A 17,224-nucleotide genomic window follows, 5' to 3' on the forward strand; every position below is an offset into this window, starting at 1 on the left:
ACGGGATAATTTAATATAGCTTCTATGTTAGTGGTTTTAGGCAAGATTTCCCCGCTTCCAACAACATGTCCCAAGTACTTTACACGAGCTTTAGCAAAGTTTGATTTAGCAAGATTTATTGTCAAACCCAACCTTCTAAATCTATCAAGAAGTGCTTTAAGATAATAAAAAAGTCATAGTCTCCCCACACTTTTACCACAGAACTATCAGTTAAATTCCCATTGAAATTGCCAGACCTGCCAGAAACCTCGCATAAATGAACTGCAAACAAACCAAAATGACATGAATCAAACAGTCATATGGAAAAGAACATCTCTGAAACAAAGGTTTACAATACAAAAAGACAAAGCCACACTCGGGGTTAAAAGTACACTTACGCATTTCAGCTGTGAGCATTAACACTTAAACAAAATAATACAGGCTATATACGGCCATTCCCAAAACAAGGCCGCTTCTCCGACTTGGGTGCTTCTCTGATTTGGTTATCTTACCTTCCCATTATGTAGGGAAACAGCTCGTACGTACACAAGACGAACTTTTTCACAAGACACTCCCATTGATATGACGTCACTGATTCGTCACATTATTAATAGGGGTTAGTTTTTCGAGACCTCTGAGTCTCAAGTAGACTCTTCTCGGGCTGGTTCTCAGGTATCAATCCTGAGAAAAAAAAAATAATAATAAATAAATAAATAAATTAAATTAATTAATTAATTAAAAAGTTAGACTTTATTTAAGAAACCTGTCTTATTTACAAAATTTATGATGTTATTAATTGAAAAATCTTTGCTTTCAGCAAGAATACTTTTCATTTTTGAATTCCGTAGATAAATAAATATTTGCTGGGTCCAATTTGGGCACTCAACAAGTAAATGCTGTACTGTCATGGGTGTTTGACATCCGATACACTTCATTGGGTCAGCATGTGGTGTTGACATCAAGTGACCATGCGAGGATCTTGTGTGTCCTATACGGAGCCTTGCTAGGATCACCTCTTTTGATCTTTCCTGCTCTGAGGATGTCCTCCATGCATACACGCCAGTTTTTATGTTTTTAAGTTTATTTGTTGTTGGCACCGAGGCCCATTCTCCTTTCCAATCCTGGTAAATCAATGGTTTAACAGATTTTACCCAGTCTGACACTGGGGCATGTGTAATTGTTGGAGGGATAGCGCAGGCTAATTTGGCAGCTGAGTCTGCATATTCATTTCCTTTTATTCCCACGTGTGCTGGAATCCAACATATTTCCATTGATAATCCTGATTGGAGGAGTTGATGAATTTTTATTTGTATTTCCTGCACTATTTGGTTTCCTGATTTATACTGCCTTATAGCATCTATAGCGCTACGTGAGTCACTGAAAATAACAGAAACTGATTCGTCGCAAGTTCATTTTACTGGAACAGATGTGTGACGTCATATACAGCTCATTATCACACCCATAAGAATCTGCCCAAAACCAGATCCTTTCTTCCGCTCGTGCACGGACACAAACCGTGGCCTGTCTCTGCTTAGGCTGCAACCTTCCCAAATCGCGCCACCCCAAGAGATGCGTCAACATTTTAAGACCCCACTTGTTTCCATGGGAGTCAAAATGATGATATCTATCGTTTCGAAGAATGCCACTGCTCATCATGTCCGTCCGGCTGACACACTACTGAATTAACGTTCTTATCACCTCAAAATATGCATATACTACCAAACGCATTATACAAATAGTACTCATTTCACACGGACAGTACATGAGGCAGACCAAAGAACTGGCCAGCGATGAAACATGGCAATAAGTACAGAGGGGAGAACCCAACATGGCCGAGAGAGAGAGAGAGAGAGAGAGAGAGAGAGAGAGAGAGAAGAGAGAGAGAGAGAGAGAGAGAAGTCTTCAATCTCCCATAGCAAAAATAGAATTTTATTGATATTTATCTTAATTGACTTGAAGGTTTATACTCAAATGCTTTAGTGTTCTGTCTTCCAAAGTATCTTCATAATGGATGGTAATATGTCAGTAGCCACAAATAAAATAAACCTCTCAAATGAATTATCAAAAGACAGTAACAGAACAGGGGAGTAGGGATACAGGGTAAGCAAGACTCACAGAGATATTTCCATTCCTGGAAGGGTCAGGGGTTGGAGTGAATAGGAAAAGAAAAAAAAAACACTTCTGGACATTTGTCCTTTCCGTTTTCAGACCCTGGCATTGACAAAGGCCTAAGAAGGGCAGCCGCCCCTAAATCCCGTCCCATGACAGGGAGGGTCGAGGGGAAGCATTTGGGATAATGTTGACCGGGGTTTGCTGAATATGCTGACACCTCGCTCTCTAGTTATGGTGATAATGAAAATAATTATAATGATAATAACAATGATGCTGGTGATGATGTATAGGTAGTAGACCTTCTTTCAAACATGTAGTGTTGAATGTTATTTCTGCATCGGCTGCATTCAATTTATGTAGGGCGTTCTGTATCTTTCTAATAACTAGTTTTGGAAAGCTAGAAAAAAACCTATATAAATTTAATACAGATGATGCAGCAATAATAATAATAATAATAATAATAATAATAATAATAATAATAATAATAATAATAATAATAATAATAATAATAATAATATCAAACAAAACCGACAGAAGTGACAAAGTGTCCATACGGTGAGGTAGTGAAAAATAGACTTTAAAAGTTAGACCCACACTACTCAAAATAGTCACTCCATTGTACTATTTTAGAGGCTATTTATAACCTTGCTACTTTTGACGAATTTTGCGTTGCTTGCAACATTACCGTATTGCCCCTGTTACTAACATCTTGCACACTGCACCTCCATCTGGAACACTGCAATTAGTGCAGATATTTATTGAATTTTATTTATAATAGCCCTCTACAATAGTAATTCTGGAATAAAATGATTGCATGACCTGTTCATGTCTATTTTTTTATTTAAGGATTCGAATGTAAATAGTCTTTGTTCAATAAGTCTAGACTATTTTCATATAAATGAAAATACTATAATGGTCATGTGATTATAGCAAGTAATCATTTGTTCAGAGATTAAATTACGATTCAGCTTGAGTTCAGTTTCACCCTCCTGACTAAACCAGCGATAATTGGGAATTTTCCTCTAATTATGAAATGAAATGGTATCGAAATCATCAATTAATGAAACCTTACTTTAATTATGTCTTCAATTCGACTTCTACTCTAAGGCAGCCACGTGGTCACCAGGAGGTCCTTTCTCCGCAGACCATTAAGCAAGTCGTCATCGCCATCTATTGGCCTCCTAAGAAAATCGGCGACAGTGGACAACTGCATTTTCGAATATGGGTGACGAAACTAGTTAGATTATTCTTAAATCCCATCTTTTTCCCATAATGTAAATTGATGAGTATACTGGGATATCTAAATTCAACGTCAATTGGAAATTAGTATTTCATGGAAACGAAAAATTACTCACAAATCGAGGTAAGGGAATACGATAAAAATAAACTTGCCTACAGTCCTCCCCATAACAAAAATGCCACCGCCCATCATAGACGATATGAAGATCCAGGCATACCAAAAAACTGAACTGAAACATCTTATTTTGGAAGAGAATACTGCAGTTCTGAGCAAAATAGCATCGAATCAAAAGTGATATAGTTAAATTCGGGTTTCTGGACTTCTGCAAACTACGTGAAATAGCAAACTACCTTCAATTCATCTGCTTGAAAGTTGAATATAGATTGTCAATTCCGACAACCCTCCTCTTACTGCTCGTGGGCATAAGGTATCGCCATGTTTTACTCTGACCGAATACTTGCAGGAAACAAATAAATACATTTAACCTTTTTTTAAGGATATTCTTCGAAAATATACTTTCTCAATATGATTCAAGATGAACGAACTAAAGTTAAAATGTTTAAAATAAACTGATAAAATACTGATGCTTCCCCAACTCGACTGTAGAATCATCATTTTACGATACCATAATTTTTAAGAAGTATTGGGCAATGCTTAAAGAAGGAAGGTCTATTGTGGTAATATGAATAGGAGTTGTCAATGAACGAGTGATGTATAGTACATAATGACTGAAACATTTCAGAACAATCCTTTTTTTTTTCAAGAAAATTGCCTCAATATATATAAACATTCCCAACTTTAAAATACCTATAACTTAGCATTAATTGAATTCTGAAAGAGTTGACAAATAATATTGAACGCAACGTTTATTTTTATTCTTCATGATTACAGAGAAATGCCATTCTGTCATCTGACGTCATTGAGAGGATTAAGGCCAACAGCTTTGATTGTGGGAACCTTATGCTATAAATCAGTTATGTAATTTAGATTACAATGTATAGTGTATATTCGTCACAGTCGGGTCAGTAAGCTGCGTTGTATCCAGTTCGTGAGCAACATCAATTTGGCTCACCAACAAATCATTCAGCTATAGCTTTGCTTTCTGGCGAATCTTTGTCAGATTGCAAAGAAATTGCCATGTTGCAATTTCGTCATCGGCATATTAATGATCAGATCCGAAGGAAAAGTTGGTTTACTCGACGAAAAAAATCCTTAGTCGATATCCTGACTATTCTTACGAATTTTGCCTGGCTAGCAACATTGTCGTATCAATTCTTGCCAGGTAAGACCACGACGAGGTCATTCTTGCCCGTGGGTTTCTCGTGATATTCAGAGGTCTTGATGAGCACTAGGGCAGCAGCTTTGCCTGCTCTTCTTATTGTTATTTCTTGGTTTGCTTTCAAGTTTTTAGCAGCTTCTTAAAAACAACCCGGCGCCCCCAGAAACGTCTTTGAAGAGGAGTGTCATCTACGAATTCACATGCTCGGTGGATGGATGCCACCATTCTTATATCGGGATGATACACCACCAGACTCTCCAAGCGTCTCTCCTGCCACCTTCAAGAAGGGGCCATTTTCATTCACTACAAGGAAAAACAACAGGAGACCAGAAAGAGCTGAACTTATAACGAACATAGAAATTATTGACCATGCACCGGACCGGAAACGCCTACGTTATCTTGAAGCATTGCACATATTAGAGAAAAAACCGACTATCAACACGGTAAAAGAAACAGAATTTCTTCCTACCATCATAAGAAGAAATAGCACAAGAAACCAACCGACTCCGTATACCGCCACGAGAGAGAGAGGAGAGATCGAGGAGAGAGAGAGAGAGAGAGAGAGAGAGAGAGAGAGAGAGAAAGAGAGAGAGAGAGAAGAGGAGAGAGAGAGAGAGAGAAAGAGAGAGAGTGAGAAGGAGCGAACGAGAAAGAGAGAGAGAGAGAGAGAGAGAGAGAGGGACTTGCAGGGAGAGAAAGAGAGAGAGTAAGAGAGAGAGAAAGAGAGGAAGAAGCAGAGAGAGAAAGCGGGAGAGAACGAGCGGAAGATATGTCACCTGGACAGCCTAGTAGTACCTACCGCCCAAGAGGTGGGTACCCCAACCAACACCCAACCCATGCTAATAACTCCGGCCAGACCACGCAGATCTCATCGCCTCAGGGATAGATTTCGTTACCATCCAACGATCAATTAAAATCCCTGCTCACCGACCCGCCCACTGATTGTACACGACCTTGCCTGCTATAAATACTTATAAAACGTATCTTAATTCACTTTACTGTATACTCTCATTGATGACTGCGTATGCACTGTCGACACGTTAGAGGAATAAACCTAAGACAACTGAAATCTTTACATGTCCTTAGGAAACCTAATACACCAGCTACATGCTGACGAGAAAAAGATAATAAGAAGAATTGAGAAGATTCTATACAAATTAAATGCTGTTGAAACAGCTATAGTATTCAATGCTACTGGCCTCAGAGAAGGCTTCCTTCCTTATTATTATTATTATTATTATTATTATTATTATTATTATTATTATTATTATTATATATTATTTATTATTTATTATATTATTATTATTATTATTCAGAGGATGGCCATTTACTTAAAATTCAAGCTTTCAAAGAATAGCTACTGTGGTGTTCATTCGAAAGAAGTAACAGAAGGTAAAAGGGAAATAAAAAAGCGGAGATCAATTATTAGTATAACTGGTAAATTAACTAAAAAACGAATAAATCAATTAAATAAAAATGTATTAAACCTGATGCTCGAAAATGACACGTTAGCTTTTCAGGGTTGGCTTATACTGTCATTTTATTCTACAGTTATACATCAATGCGGATTTGTGTTAATTTGATATGATCATAATATAACTAATAAGGCCTCAGGAGGTAAGTCCCTAGGCATACTGCCCCAAGCCCCTATCAAATCCCCAGCAGGCACTGGCTGACTACTGCATTGCAATGGCAGAGATTTAGATGCCTTCCACATCGAGTGTTTTGCTGGATCTTCTGAAATAAATAAGGTTTTTCAGGCGTGATCTTCATTTTACGATTAAAAAGCTGAATATTTGCATACTTTAATAATTATCATATTGAATTTTGTAGAATATTCCCAGTTATTTTATTCACCGTGTCTATATCCATTTATTTGCCTGTTAATAACTTATTTTTACTCAATACTGGATGTAAACATAATCTTTAAAGAAGTCGTCTAAGAAGCCTTTTTGCCAAAACCCAACGATTTCAGCCAATGAAAGGAGGCGTTAAAAACGTTTATGGTGTAGGCCTCTGATTGGTTAGAGCAATTCCTATTCCTCCCCTTTGGAGGACTGAGTGTAGCGCCCAACACGGAGTGTAGTGGACGTCTTTGGAAGTGGACGTTTTTGTAAATAAATGTTCACGAGATAAAGGAAATGACTTTAGTAAAGAAGAAGGCATTTCAGGTTAGTCTATCTAACATTCTTGGAAAATATTGTTGCTGCTGTACGCTTTGATATGCTTGATTAACCATTGGATAGCGTGAAAATGTCCTTCGATGGAGTTTTGTGGTCACGGAATCTAGAATTTTGCAGTTTTCAAAAATACTTTGTAGACAGGAAACCCTTCGGAGCTGGACGGCCACTGTGATATTCTTAAAAATTAACTTGCATACTTTTTCATAAATTAACTTTCTAAATTTCTCAGAGAATTCTGGGGCTCTTGAACAACGTATTTGTGGTTGGGGGTCCATAGCTGAACATTTTTCGGAAGTGCAGCAAGGTGCTGAAGGTGGAGGTGGGTGTTGGGCTGGGGAAGAATGGAGGGACGGAGTACGAGACCTGATGTGGATAACGCTTTAAATCAACAAAGACCACCACAGACAGACAGACAGACAGTCCTTTTCGATCTCGAGTAATGTGGCAAGGACCCGACTATCTAGATTTGTGCTCTAAATTCCCAGACTGAAAAGTATGATAGTAGGTGGTTGTTGAAATAATGATTACTACGAAGAAACAAATCCACAGATACGTATGGGTAAATGTATTTAATCATAATGAATCTATAGAGAGAGATTTCAGGAATCTGTTCCATGTCACTTTTCAACCTGGCAGCTGCGATGTAGTAACGCTCACATGGCAAAAAAGCAAACCTCAAAACAAGTGAAGTTATTTATAAAAACAAGGAACCGGTCAAGCAATGCTGATTATGATCCACAAATAGACTCAGATTCAAATGAGGGAAATCGCATAGCTGGACTCGAGGTAATACGGAAGACTGACATGTCCGCCTCGATGTCTTAAAAGAAAAACTCGAAAAATTAGGCTTTACATAATATTTTTCTCGTTGGACGACGATGGTAATCTATAGCCTTCTTGAATTCGTAACTTAATTCATTAATCATTCTCTAATTCACGCAACTACTCGAATACCTCCTGAATGAGCATCACGAACCTGCAACATACCTACTGTTTGAATCAGGGGAACAACCGTGATCACAGATGAATTGCTTGCCCACTGAGTGGCTGACGATAGCGATTAGTGAGACCCGGCTTCTATTCTTTAAAGTATTGAAAGGTATGGCTCTTAATTCAGGTTCGGGACAGCTTTTAACCGATTAATTCAAGCTCTTTGTAGTAATGTTATGAGACGCTTATCAAATATGGTCATCAAACGTACAAAAGAGCGTATTCTTTTGAATCTTGAATTTCAATTTCTCAGGGGATAGGATCTATGGGGCTTGTTCCGTATGAACAGGGTTCATCTTCTCAATAATAACAACAAACTATTGTTTATGTTTTTGCCACAATTTTCCCGTGGATTGTATATACTTATGCTAGGCGATAGGTGCGAGACATTTACACACATAGTACGTAGGCACGCGCGTGCGAGCGCATATTGAACGCACCCCTTTTGCATTCGTACATCTCCGTATCTGTTATCGGAAACGAAGAGAAAGTTTACAATCAATCTCAAATCAGCTGTTTGCAAGTTTGACAGCTCCAAGCCTCTGCCACGCCCACCTGCCTTAATCGCACAGCCGCCCAGGTGTAAAGGTGTATGACCAGCATGCACCTGTCTAAGAGACTCTCCTGGCACGCCCAGGAGGGGGTTATAAAGAACCACGCCCGCACAAAACATCAGGAGTCTTCTTGTACAGATGTCCAGCAAAGAACACAAGGTGGCTTCTGTGATACTGAATGGGCATAGCGCTACCTTTCTCTCTAGATACCTTGGTTCTTGGAGGACTGTAGGATTGGTCTGGAAGTATGTTAGAAAGGGCGGTGGCCCTGGGACTGTGAAAAGGTAGGAGGAGGCTTAAAATCTTGTCCTAGCAGAACGGTATAACCTCCATAGTACATACCTTAGAGCGGTGAGGTCGGGTGACTCGACCAGACAGTAGGCAAGAACATCTTAATGTGGTTGAGGTTTTCCTTTGTGATAAATTGGTGCCTGTCAACCCGAGCTCCGTAGGGAATCTTAGCCTCGCAAATGATGGATATCTGAGCACCAGCGTCATCGAAAACTTGGACCTGGCGGGTAGGGTAGCGACCTCTGGGAGGTGCAGCTAATATAGGGCCCTGCGCCGTAGGGTATACTAGAACTGAAGGATTGTCCGTCCTTGTTATTGCAATGGCAGTAACCGCTGTTGCTTTCTTGGGGCATCTCGACCAGGAAGCGGTGTGCCTATGCATTTTGCACAAGTCGAAGGAACTCTCGCTGAAGTCGTGCTTGGGCCCATCTTCTTTAGTACTTTGTCATGTAAATCATGGTTACTACGAAGAGTAGTGGGGACGGTGAGTAGAACTGGAAGATCCCTCTCCCCTAATGTTTATTTTTTTATTTATTTTTATCTATTTTTATTTATTTATTTATTATTGTTTTATTTATCATTCAATTTTTTTGTATTGGTTCTTTATTCATTTTATTTAGGTTTATTTACTTTCATATATTTATATATTTTTTTGTATATTTGTTTTTTTATTCATTTACTTTTATTTGTTTATTTATGTGTTTATTTATTTTTGTTTCATATTTATTTATTTATTTATTTATTTATTTTTTTATCTATTTATTTTTTTATTCACTTTTAGTAAATTTATTATTTTCATGAATTTTATTTTATTTTATTTAATTATTTTACTATTTATTTATTTATTTTATTTATTTAATTTTGTTTTATATATTTTTTTTTTTTTTATTTATTCTTATTTATTTATTTTTTATTTTCATTTGTATATTTATGTAATTATTTTATTTATTTTTTATTATTCAATTTATTTTTATTTTTATCTAATTTTTATTTATTCATATATATATGGTTATGTACTATGTTTATTTTTATTTTTTTTATTTGTTCATTTTTATTTATTCGTTTATGTATTTTTTAAAATTTAATTATAGTTTATTTTTATTCATTTATTTATTTTTATTTATTTACTCATTTATTTTTTATCTTATTTTTTTTTAATTTTTTTTTCATTTTGATATATCTATTTATTTATTCATTTTTTTATTTATATATACTTGCTTATTATTTTTTATTTGTTAATTTATTAATTTTCAATTCAATTTTTTATGTATATATTGATTTTTTATTGATTTATTTATGTATTTTTTTGTTTACTTATTTTATTTTAATTATTTTTATTTTTATTTATTTGTTTATTGTTATTTATTTTTATATATGTTTTATTTATTTATTTATTTTTTATTAATTCGTTTAATTAATCATTTAGTTACCTTTATTAATTTATGTATTTCTATTCACTTATTCTTATTTATTTATTTTTATTTATTAATTCATTTTTCTTTATTTTTTTATTTTTTATTTATTTGTTATTTATTTATTTATTGATTTATTCACTTATTTTTATTTATTTATTCATTGATTTATTCACTTATTTTTATTTATTTATTTATTTATTTATTCATTTATTTTTATTTTTATTTTTTATTTTATTTTTTTTATTTATTTATTTTTTATTTATATGTTTATTTCTTTATTTTTATTTATTTATTATTTTTATTTTTATTTCTTAATTTCAGTTTACATTGATATATAAAGAACCACGCCTACACCAAACATCAGGAGACTTCTTGTACAGATGTTCAGCAAAGTATAAATAGAGGCTTCTGGGATATTGAGTGGGGATGATGCTACCTCTCTCCTTTCTATATATAATTTGGTTCTTGGAGGACTAGGTTTGGTCTGGAGGTATACAATGAAGGGCGGGGGCCCTGGGACAGTGAAAATGTAGGAGGCTTAGAATCTTGTCCTAGCAGGACGGTATAACCTCCATAGTACATACCTCAGAGCGCTGAGGTTGGGTGACTCTCGACCACACAGTATGCAAGAACATATTAATAGGGCTGAGGCTGTCCTTTGTGCGAATTGGTGCCTGTCAACCCGAGCTCCTTAAGGAATCTCATCCTCGCGAATGATGGATATCTGCCCACCAGTGTCATCGAAAGTTCGGACCTGGTGGGCAGGATAGGGACCTCTAGGAGGTGCAACAAATATAGGGCCTTGCGCTTGAGGGCATACTAGAGCTGAAGGATGGATTCGTCCCGGCCATTGCAATGGCAATAACCGCAGCTGCTCTCTTGGGGCATCTCGGGAAGGAAGCGGTGTGCCCATGCACTTTGCACGAGTCGCAGAAACTCTTGCTGAAGTCATTCTTGGGTCCATCTTCTGTAGTACTTTTGTCATGTGAATCATGGCTACTACGAAGAGTAGTGGGGACAGTGAGTCATCTTGAAAGTTCCCTCTCTTGATGTTGACCTCTCCTAGTCTTATCCCAGAGCTTGTAAATACTGTATTCCAGTTGCCCGTTGTATTTTTGAGGAAGCTGATGGTGTTTTCCTCTGCCCCATATATTTTCAGGCATTCTATTAGCCATGTGTGTGGTATCATGTCGAAGGCTTTCTTATAGTCTATCCATGCCATGATTAGGTTGGTTTTCCTTCTCTTACTAATCTTCATTACCATTTTCTCTATCAGGAGCTGCTCATTTGTGCCCCTACACTTCCTTCTGCAGCCTTTCTGTTGGTGGGGGATGGTGTTTGTATCCTCTAGGTTGTTGTACCGCCTTTCACTGATGATACCTGTTAGAAACTTCCACATTATTATTATTATTATTATTATTTTTTTTTTTATTTTTTTTTTTTTTTTATTTATTATTAATTATTATTATTTTTTTTTTTTTTTTTTTTTTTTTTTTTTTTTTTTTTTTTTTTTTTTTTTTTTTTTTGCTCTATCACAGTCCTCCAATTCGACTGGGTGGTATTTATAGTGTGGAATTCCGGGTTGCATCCTGCCTCCTTAGGAGTCCATCACTTTTCTTACTATGTGTGCCGTTTCTAGGATCACACTCTTCTGCATGAGTCCTGGAGCTACTTCAGCCTCTAGTTTTTCTAGATTCCTTTTCAGGGATCTTGGATCGTGCCTAGTGCTCTATGATTATGGGTACGATTTCCATGGCATATCCCATATCCTTCTTATTTCTATTTTCAGATCTTGATACTTATCCCTTTTTTCCCTCTCTTTCTCTTCAACTCTGGTGTCCCATGGTATTGCGACATCAATGAGTGATACTTTCTTCTTGACTTTGTCAATCAACGTCACGTCTGGTCTGTTTGCACGTATCACCCTATCCGTTCTGATACCATAGTCCCAGAGGATCTTTGCCTGATCGGTTTTCTATCACTCCTTCAGGTTGGTGCTCGTACCATTATTTTACTGCAAGGTAGCTGATGTTTCTTGCACAGGCTCCAGTGGAGGGCTTTTGCTACTGAATCATGCCTCTTTTTGTACTGGTTCTGTGCAAGTGCCGGGCATTCACTTGCTATGTGGTTTATGGTTTCATTTTTCGTATTGCACTTCCTACATAGGGAGAGATGTTATTTCCGTCTATCGTACTTTGAACATATCTGGTTCTTAGGGCCTGATCTTGTGCCGCTGTTATCATTCCTTCAGTTTCCTTCTTTAGCTCTCCCCTCTGTAGCCATTGCCAATTGTCATCGCTGGCTAGTTCTTTAGTCTGTCTCATGTATTGTCCGTGCATTGGTTTGTTGTGCCAGTCCTCTGTTCTTTCTGTCTTTCTCCTGTCTCTGTATATTTCTGCGGGTCTTCGTCTACTTTTATTAGTCCTTCTTCCCATGCAACTTTCTTTAGCCACTCGTCTTCACTGGTTTTCAGATATTGCCCCAGTGCTCTGTTTTCGATGTTGACGCAGTCCTCTATACTTAGTAGTCCTCTCCCTCCTTCCTTTCGTGTTATGTATAGTTCTGTCCGTATTTGCTCTTGGGTGTAGTGCTTTGTGTATTGTCATTTGTTTCCTGGTTTTCTGATCTATGCTGCGGAGTTCTGCCTTCGTCCATTCCACTATTCCTGCGCTGTATCTGATTACTGGCACTGCCCATGTGTTTATGGCTTTTATCATATTTCCGGCGTGAGTTTTGACTTGAGTATCGCCTTGAGTCTCTGCATATATTCTTTCCTGATCGTGTCCTTCATCTCTTGGTGTTTTATATCTCCTCCTTCCATTATTCCCAGGTATTTTTTGTATCCTGTCTCATCTATGTGTTTGATGTTGGCTGCCCTCATCTGGTAGCTTTATCCCTTCAGTTCTCGTTACTTTGCCTTTTTGTATGTTGACTAAGGCGCATTTTTCTATTCCAAACTCCATCCTGATGTCCCCAGATACAATCCTTACAGTCTGGATTAGGGTATCTATTTCCTTGATGCTCTTACCATACAGCTTGATGTCGTCCATGAACATCAGATGGTTGATTTTGTTGCCTCTTTTCTTGAGTTGGTACGGCATCCATCTTCTGTAGTACTTTTGTCATGGGAATCATGGCTACTACGAAGAGTAGTGGGACAGTGAGTCGCCCTGGAAGATCCCTCTTCCTGATATTGTAACCTCTGCTAGTCTTATTCCAGAGCTTGTAAGTATTGTATTCAGTTGCGCATTGTATTTTTGAGGAAGCTGATGGTATTTTCCTCTGCCCCATATATTTTTCAGGCATTCTATTAGCCATGTGTGTATTATTATTATTATTATTATTATTATTATTATTATTATTATCTATATTATTATTTATTATTTTTATTTTTATTCAAATTACTTTCTTTTTTATTTTTGTTATTTTTCTTTTCAAAATTATTACTACATATTATTTTACAATTATTATTATTATTATTATTATTATTATTATTATTAATTATTATTATTATTATTATTATTATTATTATTATTATTATTATTATTTTGGTCTATCACAGTCCTCTTATTCGACTGGGTGGGTGAGGTCCCCTCAAAGGGCGTGCTACTAGTTCGTTCTCAGGGCGAGAGCCTGAGCTTCGATCACCCTCAGGGTTACTAGGGACGCCCTCAGAATGAGAGCTAATGCTTCTATCATCATCCTCAGGATCCCTCTAGTGCAATGGTCATTGTGGGGCGTTGTCTGCTGCTCTCCTGACGGCGGTGGGGAGATGGAAGGTCTCTTATATGACGTTCATACTGGGTTTCTCCCTCCCGATTTGCAGCTCTTCTAAGATTCGCAAACGACGTAGATCGGGTGCTTGGTCGATAACCTTGAAGTTACCAACGATGTCGCAGCTGTGGATTCTTTTATTATGTGCAGTCCTTGCATGATTGAATATCGTTCCTTCCTGCGCGTGACAGGAGATCCTCCTGGAGAGGCACATTGACGTCATCCCGATGTAAGTTCCGAGGCATCCTCGGATTGGGCACGTATACCTGTAGATGAACGTTTGTCTTCTTCAAGAGATCCTGCGACGGTGCGGGGTTACTCTTTATATTAAGGCTGCATCTCTTCTTACTCTTATAGAATATGATCAAGTTGATCTGTTTGCTGTTGTCGGTGGGGGAAACGAGGTTCTTGATTATTTCCCGTACGGCTCGCTCATCTTTTTTATATCGTCGATGGAAGGCTCACTTGTATAAAAAAAATTAATTTTCTGCTGGGGGTCTGGGCGGGGTTCCCGTAGGTACCATTTCTCCATACTCTTCCTAAAGACATTCTGGATGCTGCGGTTGGTGTGTCCGTTGTTCACTAGCACTTGGACTGCACGTTCCATCTCCTTATGGGTGTCTGTCCATGTCGAACAATGGGAGAGAGCTCTCCTGACGTAGGCGCTGATGGTGGTGTCCTTATAACGTTCAACCAGGAAGGGAAGACGGCCATCACGGCTATGTTCAATGGTAAAACGCAAACAGCTGTGTGTATGGAAGGCTGGTCGTATCTCCTCGATCTCCTCCATCGCTCCTGCTTGGATGAAGGCGTCATCTGTATATATTACGTATATAGAAGGCTTCCTGATGCTCCTAAAGACACGCTCCTCCACTATGCCCATATAAAAATTCGCAAACAGGACCTCAAGGGGGATCCCATCACTACACAGTCGATATGGCCATAGTGGTTAATGAAAGGGGTCTTCTTGGTGCATATTTCAAGCAGAGATCGAAGGGCGTGCTCGGGGATACTCGGTGGAGGGGTCCCTATAAACACACACAAGGAATCATTTCGATGGTTTCATCCACAGGAACGTTGGCTTATGCTGTCACAAGGGCTCTCTCTCTCTCTCTCTCTCTCTCTCTCTCTCTCTCTCTCTCTCTCTCTCTCATGCTACGAGATGGGCAGTTAATTCCCGTCGCTTCTGTCTCTTCCGCTTTATGCTATTTATTCTATCAAACAAGTGCTTACGCTTTTAAAAGTCTCTCTCTCTCTCTCTCTCTCTCTCTCTCTCTCTCTCTCTCTCTTTCTGTCATCCTACTCTAAGTCTCTAAGGCAAAACTTAGTGTTAGAGTAATTGAACATTTTGCTCCACATTAGTGCAATTATCCTTAAATTCTGTAACAGTGAGCTGCCAAAACAAACTTATAAAGAAATCTGATAGTGCACGCGCAATGACGTGAGTGGTCAATAATACGTTTTTTAGTTAAGGAATTCGCTAGATATTTTGTGATACCTAAACATGGCTACGAAAGGGTAGTAGTTAAGCAGCCATCAGTCCTCCTTGAACTCTTGCTATCTTCGTCTTCTCTCTCTCTCTCTCTCTCTCTCTCTCTCTCTCTCTCTCTCTCTCTCTCTCTCATGCCGCTCTAAAGAGCAAATTTAGTGCTAAGTAATTCTTCATTTAGAAAGGATAAAGATTTTTGTGCTCCTCAGAAAGTCTATATCGTAATGGCTGCACAGTAAAAAAAAAAAAAAAAAAAAAAAAATGGAGAATGCTTACAAGCAAATGGAAAAACTGTCAAATCATTTTGAAGAAAGGATTCGTGGAATTTCATTGGTGATACCTCAGTGATATGCGGTTAATGAGACCTACGGATGTTACAAACCGAGCTGGGCTTCCAAAACACGTAATTTAAGTGATATTTAAGGTGAAAAATATCTCGTCGAATGATCGCAGGGAGTTTCCTTCCCCTCCAGCCTTGACATAGGTGAAGAAGGTGATTTACGCCATGATTTTATGTAAATTAACGTCCAGTTTTCAGTAAGAATGGTGTGATCAATTTTCTACATCTGTTGTGAAAGCAGTTACCAGCAAATATTTCCTTTTATGAAGAAGATACTGGGGTTTCAAGAACTATGTGAGATCTCAGATATGCTGGCATAATAATTGTTGATGTCTATACGCCTGGCTCCAATTCACCATAATTTAGTTTTTAGTAAAATTTCCGTTCTTATATCCCTATAGAAATTCGTCTGCTGCAAGTAAATAAAGGAATAAAAAAAAAAGGGAAGTAATTCCAGCCAGTGAAAGAAGTAGATTTTGTTTTTGCTCCACAGTAGAGCAATTATCCTTAAATTATGTAACAGTAGCCGGCCAAAACAGACTTATAAAGAAATCTGATAATGCACACAAGGAGGTAAATAGCCAATAATACGGTTTTCAATAAGGATTCGTGAGATGAATTGTGATAAACTGTAAACATTGTTACGGGAAAGGGTGGTAGTTAGGCAGGCATTATTCCTCCTTGAACTAGGGCTGGCTCTCTCTCTCTCTCTCTCTCTCTCTCTCTCTCTCTCTCTCTCTCTCTCTCTCTCTCCCTCCAGTTCTAGAACGATAAATCAAACTGTTTCTATTCCCGACACAAAACAGTAATCGTAACCACATTTTACGGATAATTTTATTATTATTTCGACTCTGCGTAAAGCTACCACTCTTATCAGACACTTAGATAACTTCTAGTAAACTTAACAAACACTTGCATTACACCTATCTCTCTCTTTCTTGCTGGCCATTGCATAATTGACATCCAATGACGTCTTATTCGACGCCCACGTAACTTCTTATTTAACTATCATCATTCGCGACTCTCGATTCGAAAACAAAAATTATATTCGTTTTATTATCGGGTCAAGAACACCCACCTATTATTGAATGTGCCTAATATAGTTATTACGATGTTTATACTATCTATTGCTACTGCCAATGATTAAGTATTATATTTTACGCATTTTAGGCCCCATTGCAGTTGAATTACTTTAATATTTACGGAGAAAAGGCTATTCGAATTTTATGTATTCAAGGGCGGTCAATCGAATGGGCCTAAAATGCCGTTATTACGATACATTTACTATTTACTGATATTACAAAAGATTTCGTATCGTATTTTATGAATTTTGAAAGAGGTGACGGTTAAATTATATTAATATGTAAGGAGAAAATGCCATTTAAAGTTTACTCATTCGTAAAAGACGCCAAAAATGAAGGCAATAAACTTTGGAACTGAAGTCTTCGACTTAAATTCAATGTTTTGGGCAGAAAATTGGCTAAGGCCGAGGTAGACGTAAATATATTTCACTGTATGTCACTCAATTGTGATCGGATTTATTGCTTCTAGTCAGCGTAAATGAATCTCTATTCAATC

The sequence above is a fragment of the Macrobrachium nipponense genome, chromosome 34 (genome assembly GCF_015104395.2).
Source record: "Macrobrachium nipponense isolate FS-2020 chromosome 34, ASM1510439v2, whole genome shotgun sequence".
Taxonomy (NCBI): Eukaryota; Metazoa; Arthropoda; class Malacostraca; order Decapoda; family Palaemonidae; genus Macrobrachium; species Macrobrachium nipponense.